The sequence below is a fragment of the Oryctolagus cuniculus genome, chromosome 3 (assembly GCF_051225735.1).
Source record: "Oryctolagus cuniculus isolate XC-2025 breed Fujian yellow rabbit chromosome 3, ASM5122573v1, whole genome shotgun sequence".
Taxonomy (NCBI): Eukaryota; Metazoa; Chordata; class Mammalia; order Lagomorpha; family Leporidae; genus Oryctolagus; species Oryctolagus cuniculus.
Genome location: NC_142869.1, coordinates 5,943,237 through 5,949,952, shown reverse-complemented (window position 1 = coordinate 5,949,952; position 6,716 = coordinate 5,943,237). Strand labels below are relative to the sequence as shown.

The following is a 6,716-nucleotide window of genomic DNA, read 5'->3' as shown; positions in this document are numbered from 1 at the left end:
TTAGGTTGCTTCCATGTCTTAGCTATTGTGAATTGAGCTGCAACAAATATTGAGGTGCAAATGGCTTTTTTCTCCCCTTTAATTCCATTTGGGTATATTCCAAGGAGTGGGATGGCTGGGTCCTGTGGTAGTGCTACATTCAGGTTTCTGAGGACTCTCCAAACTGTCTTCCATAGCGGCTTTACTAGTTTGCATTCCCACCAACAGTGGATTAGTGTCCCTTTTCCCCCACATCCTCACCAGCATCTGTTGTTGGTTGATTTCTGTATGTAAGCCAGTCTGACCGGAGTGAAGTGGAATCTCATTGTGGTTTTGATCTGCATTTCCCTGATGGCTAGGGATCCTGAGCATTTTTTCATGTGTTTGTTGGCCATTTGGATTTCCTCTTTTGAAAATCTTTATTTAATGTATGCTAAACTGATCTTCTGTATATAAAGAGAATCGAAAATGAATCTTGATGTGAATGGAAGGGGAGAGGGAGTGGGAAAGGGGAGGGTTGTGGGTGGGAGGGATGTTATGGGGGGGAATCCATTGTACTCTATAAGCTGTACTTTGGAAATTTATATTCATTAAATAAAAGTTAAAAAGAAAAAGAAAAAGAAAAATGTCTGTTAAGGTCCTTGGCCCATCTTTTTATTGGGTTGTTTGTTTTGATTCTGTGGTGTTTCTTGATCATTTTATAGATTCTAGTTGTTAATCCTTTATCTGTTGTGTGGTTTGCGAATAACGTCTCCCATTCTGTTGGTTGCCTCTTCACTTTCCTGACCGTTTCCTTTGCTGTAAAGAAACTCTTCAATTTGAGGTAATCCCATTTGTCTATTTTAAAAGATGGCATATTTTGAGGATAGCTGCTGTTTGAACTTTCTATGAGGGGAGTGGAGTCTGAGATTTCTTAAACTGCCATCTTGTTGGTGTCACTGTCTTCATTTTTATTTTCATTTTCCAGATAGCCACAGTTGTCCAAAATTGCCTGGTACCAAGGTAAATGGTGACTCAGCAATTGTCTGGTAACAAAAGGAATTATCTAGTGTTGATAACAAGGATTATGCCCCAGATTGGCTGTGGAATCCCTAACTCAGTGGTCCTTGGCATGTTACCTGACACACACCACTGGGTCACCTGTGAGTGTCTCTGAATAGCCTTCACAGTGTAATTCATTCCAATGGAACAGACATTCTCTGTGCAGGGCATAGCGTGTATACTGCTGAAGAAGATACAGTGTTCTGACATCAGAGAGTGCTTGGGAGAGTGTGACACAAATTCCCAGAATCACAAAAGAGGATACCAGGCCGACTGGGGTGATCCCCAGCTGAGAACTAAGCCTCTGCTTAGAATGGAGACGCAGGCTGATGCCATGGCTCACTAGGCTGATCCTCTGCCTGCAGTGCCAGCACTCTGGGTTCTAGTCCCTGTTGCGGCGCCAGTTCTGTCCTGGTTGCTCCTCTTCCAGTCCAGCTCTCTGCTGTGGCCCAGGAAGGCAGTGGAGGATGTCCCAGGTTCTTGGGCCCTGCACCCGCATGGGAGACCAAGAGGAAACACCTGGCTCCTGCTGTAGCTGCCATTTGGGGGGTGAACCAACAGAAGGAAGACCTCTCTCTCTCTCTCTCTCTCACACACACTATCTAACTCTGCCTGTCAAAAAAAAATGTGGAAGCCAAGAGGAAAGGCAGAAGTATTTAGTGGACTGCTGTGGCATGCATTGGGCCAGTCACACCCACAGCCTGTCACGCATCTGGGGAAAACAATTTAAAACAGATGATAGTCACCAAACCCCTGGGTTGGTCCATGGAGCAAGGGTTTTCAATGTTTTTTTCAGCATTTTAGAGAACTCAGAGAGTTTGTTAATGAAAGAAAAACCCTTCTGGAAGTGGAAGAAGGAAAGTAGCAGTGTCTGTGCAGGCTAAGATGCTGGTGAATAAACTCCACGGCTATTGAAGTGGGCCTTCCCGGCTGTCCTTGGAACCTGGGATGCCGATTGCCTCCTTGAGCAAAGAACCTCTGGTAATGGGAACACAAAATAAAAATTTTCTGTTTGGACAAATTCCACATATACAATTGTATTCAGGTTTCCTATATTTCTTCAGTCTTTAAAGTGTAAAAGCGTTGCTTAATATCTCTTTCTGAACTAATGTTTCAAGATAGGTCATGATTTCTCCCCAAGGCAGTGATCATAAGCTAATCTTCGTTGGAAAGCATCCAAGTATATAATCTCAGTAATGCTACTCTTATCTTAGTTATTGTGAGTAAATCATTGGCAGTGAATGTATTTTTTTTTTTTTTTGACTATGTGAAAACACGCCCTTTCCTGGCGCAGGTTCTGTGCCCGTGTTTCTTCCGCCTGCTGTAGTACTGGGCTTTGACTCCAAGTAGCTGGGTTGCTCGGGGCTGCAGTTACCCAATGTCTCCTGCAATTATGACCGGCCTCCTTCCTCTCTGTGCGAGCCTGCTACTGATGTCTGGCGTTGGCGAGGCAGGCAAGCTGCTGGTGGTTCCCATGGATGGGAGCCACTGGTTTACCATGCGCTTGGTCGTGGAGAAACTCATCCAGAGAGGGCACGAGTTGGTCGTAGTCATGCCAGAGGTGAGTTGGCAACTGGGACAATCGCTGAATTGTACAGTGAAGACCTACGCGACGTCTTACACTCTGGAAGATATGGATCGTGAACTCTTGGCTTTTGCCAAAACTCAGTGGAAAATTCGGGAAGACAGCATACTTTCCCTTAGCAAGGGTTCAGCCTACAATCTTTTTGAAATATTTTTTTCACATTGTAGGAGTTTGTTTAATGACAAGAAATTAGTGGAATACTTAAAAGAAAATTCTTTTGATGCAGTGTTTCTAGATCCCTTTGATATGTGTGGCTTAATTGTTGCCAAATATTTTTCACTCCCTTCCGTGGTGTTCACCAGGGGAGTATTTTGCCATTATCTGGAGGAGGCTACACAGTGCTCCTATCCTCCTTCATACGTTCCCAGAAATTTCTTAAGCTTCTCAGATACAATGACCTTCAAGGAAAGAATTTGGAACCATCTCAGTTACTTTCAGGAACGTTTACTTTGCTCCTATTTTTTCAAAAGTGTCTTAGAAATTGCTTCTGAAGTTCTCCCAAAGCCTGTCACGCTATATGATCTCTTCAGCCACACATCGATTTGGTTGTTACGGACTGACTTTGTTTTGGAACATCCCAAACCTCTGATGCCCAACATGGTCTACATTGGTGGCATCAACTGCCAGCAGGGGAAACCTTTGTTGAAGGTAGGTTCTTTCTCCTTTAGCATGCAAAGAATAATATGTTTTTGGAAATATTTTTAAAAAGACTCCTGTTCAACTCTGATTTGTGATTAACTGTCATTGTTTCTAGTTTAACAAATGATCTTGTGCCAGCTCCTTGTTTTGGGGCATTAGCAAAGGTTGCAGAGCTTTCCTCATTGAGATGTACATGTATGCACTTGACCTCTCTGTATGTTCTTTGCAAGCTGCATTTTTTAAATACTGCTTTTGGAAAAATAGTGAAAAACATAGTGTGAAACCCAGTGTCCTTTTTTGCTTATCCTAAGACATATCTTAGAAAATTCTATTAGTAGTTTTGTATGCATCTGTTTACAGTATATATGTGTATCTGTAATGTACATTTTTATACTTGTTTAATTAAAATAAAATCTGATATCAGGATGGACATACTGGACTGTATCATGCAATTTTCACTTGCCAGTCAATCATAGCCATCTTCATAGGTCAAAGCATAAAATTTTGTATGGTTTTGTAAGACTGCAAGAAAGTCTTTAGATGAACTTTAGTTTTTTCAAGCAGTCAATAGTAATACATTTTTAAGCTTTTCTCCTTTCTGCTGTTATGTGCAAAACTGCACTAAACATTCTTAAGTACTTCCTGGTGCTGAGAAATTTCAGTGTTCTTGCTTTTTAATCAGTAGACATTAGCCTGAGCAGTAGGGTCACAGGGTCTATGCACATATCACATTGTAATGAATTTGAGAGTGTGCTTTCCTGATGTTGAAAAGCCTCACCTTTCATCTATAAGGACTGTAGCTTTTTGTACCCTTAGTTTTCTGGGCAAAAACATTGTGTGTAGCTGCTTCAGTTTTTACTTCCTATTTTCATAGGTATCGGTTACTTATATTTCCTGTTTTGAGAATGACATAGGCATATTGTTCAATAGTTGTTAAAAATTATACATTTTATTTATGCACTTTACATTTATTTACACTTGTTATTTATTCATGTATAAATACAAAATATTTAATAAGTGTCACAATAAAATAGAAATACACATAGCCTGTAGCAAATCTTTTTTTCCATTTTTTAAATTGGTATAATGTGAACAAATTTCATGTATTTCTTTTTTTTTTTTTTTTAAACTTTTAAACTTTTATTTAATGCATATAATTTTCCAAAGTACGACTTATGGATTACAATGGCTTCCCCCCCATACCGTCCCTCCCACCCACAACCCTCCCCTTTCCCACTCCCTCTCCCCTTCCATTCACATCAAGATTCATTTTCGATTATCTTAATATACAGAAGATCAGCTTAGTATACATTAAGTATGGATTTCAACAGTTTGCTCCCACACAGAAACATAAAGTGAAAAATAATAGATGATTTTTTTAAAATGATGATGAAATCAGAGCAGACCTATTGTCATGTTTAATCCCAGTGAGAGTCAAGTTGGGAATTGATAATTTCTTTTTTTTTTTTTTTTTTTTTTACAGAGGATCAGTTTAGTATGCATTAAGTAAGGATTTCAACAGTTTGCACCCCCATAGAAACACAAAGTGAAATATATTGATTGAGTACTCGTTATAGCATTAAATCTCAATGTACAGCACATTAAGGATAGAGATCCTACATGAGGAGTAAGTGCACAGTGACTCCTGTTGTTGATTTTACCAATTGACACTCCTGTCTATGGCATCAGGATTATTTATTTATTTAAAAGAGTTACAGAGAGAGGTAGAGATAGAGAGAGAGGTCTTCCCTCTGCTGGTTCACTCCCCAGATGGCCGCAATGGCTGGAGCTGTGACGTTCCAAAGCCATGAGCCGAGAGCTTCTTCCAGGTCTCCCACATAGGTGCAGGGGCCTAAGGACTTGGAGCATCTTCTACTGCTTTCCCAAGCCACAGCAGAGAGCTGGATCAGAAGAGGAGCAGCTGGAACTAGAACTGGCTTCCATATGGGATGCTGGCGCTTCAGGCCAAGGCTTTAACCCGCTGCATCACAGCGCAGGCCCCCACAGACTTAGGAGCATAGTGATACTTCCCACCCTGCCCTCCCTCCTGACCATGGGCCCACCCATACTCTGTCCTTGTTTTTTTCTTATTCTTTCTTTTAATTTTTACAATGACATACTTTCCGCTTATTTAATAATCATAAGCTTAACCTTCCTCTAAGTAAAAAGTTTAACAAACCATAAGAAGAAAAAAACACTGTTCCTCAACAGTAGAGACAAGGGCTGTAAGCACTAATCAAATCTCAAAATGACAATTTGCTCCTGTACATTACATTTTCTTTACTCTTAGTTGTCACAGATCAGGGCAAACATATATTTGTCTTTTTAGGACTGGCTTATTTCACTAAGTATAATGATTTCCAGTTGCATTCATTTTGTTGCAAAAGCCATGATTTCATTCTTTTTTACAGCTGGGCAGTATTCCATAATGTATATGTACCACATTTTCTTTATCCAGTCATCGATTAATGGACATCCAGGTTGATTCCATACCTTAGTTATTGTGAATTGAGCTGCAGCAAACATAGGGTACAAATAACTCTTTCATATGCTGATTTCATTTCCTTTGGGTAAATTCCCAGGAGTGGGATGACTGGGTCATATGGTAGATCTATTTCAGAACTCTGAGTAATCATTTTTATTGTCTTTCACAATGGCTGTACTAGTTTACATTCTAACCAACAGTGAATTAGAGTACCTTTCCCCCTACATCTTCACCAGCATTTATTGTTTTTTTTTTTTTTTATTTCCGTATGAGAGCCATTCTAATTGGGGTGAGGTAAAACCTCACTGTAGTTTTGATTTGCATTTCCCTGATGGCTAGTGATCCTGAGCATTTTTTTATGTGTCTGTTGGCCATTTGAGTTTCATCTTTTGAAAAATACCTGTTCAAGTCCTTTGCCCATTTCTTAACTGCATTGTTTATTTTGTTGTTGTTGAGTTTACTGAACACATAGATTCTAGGTATTAATCCTTTATCAGTTGCATAGTTTGCAGATCTTTTCTCCCATTCTGTCAGTTGCCTCTTCACTTTGTGAGGGTTTCCTTCGCAGTGCAGAAGCTTCTTAGCTTGATGTAATCCCATTTGTCTTCTATTGCCTGTGCTTCTAGAGTCTTTTCCAAGGACTCTTTGCTATGCCAATGTCTTGCAGAGATTCCCCAATGTTATCCCCTATTAATTTGATGGTATCAGGTCTTAGATTTAGATCTGGAATTGTGTAGCACATCCTTTAATGGGCTACATTAAAGTCATTCCAGGTTCTTATTTTTACTCAAAAAAAGTACGCGCTAGAAATTGAACTTCTGTATTGTTTTCTTTTTCCAGAGGTATGACACATGTTTTCTAGTTAGTACTCTTCTACCAACCATTGTACTAAACCCAACAGACGGATTACAAGTAACGCTTTCTTCCTATCCCTGCTCATGTTGAGCTTAACTGGGACACCATGTTGGCAGGAGAGATTGACAAGAA

The 6,716-nt window shown here is 40.0% G+C and overlaps 1 pseudogene across 1 annotated transcript; it reads left to right on the top strand.

Annotated features, from left to right (window-relative positions):
* The first annotated feature begins 2,320 nt into the window (after positions 1-2,320).
* On the top strand, positions 2,321-3,371 carry LOC127486452 (UDP-glucuronosyltransferase 1A7 pseudogene; annotated as a pseudogene). Its single transcript, XR_016231851.1, has 2 exons — positions 2,321-3,253; positions 3,360-3,371. The product of XR_016231851.1 is annotated as a UDP-glucuronosyltransferase 1A7 pseudogene (transcript).
* The last annotated feature ends 3,345 nt before the right edge of the window (positions 3,372-6,716 follow it).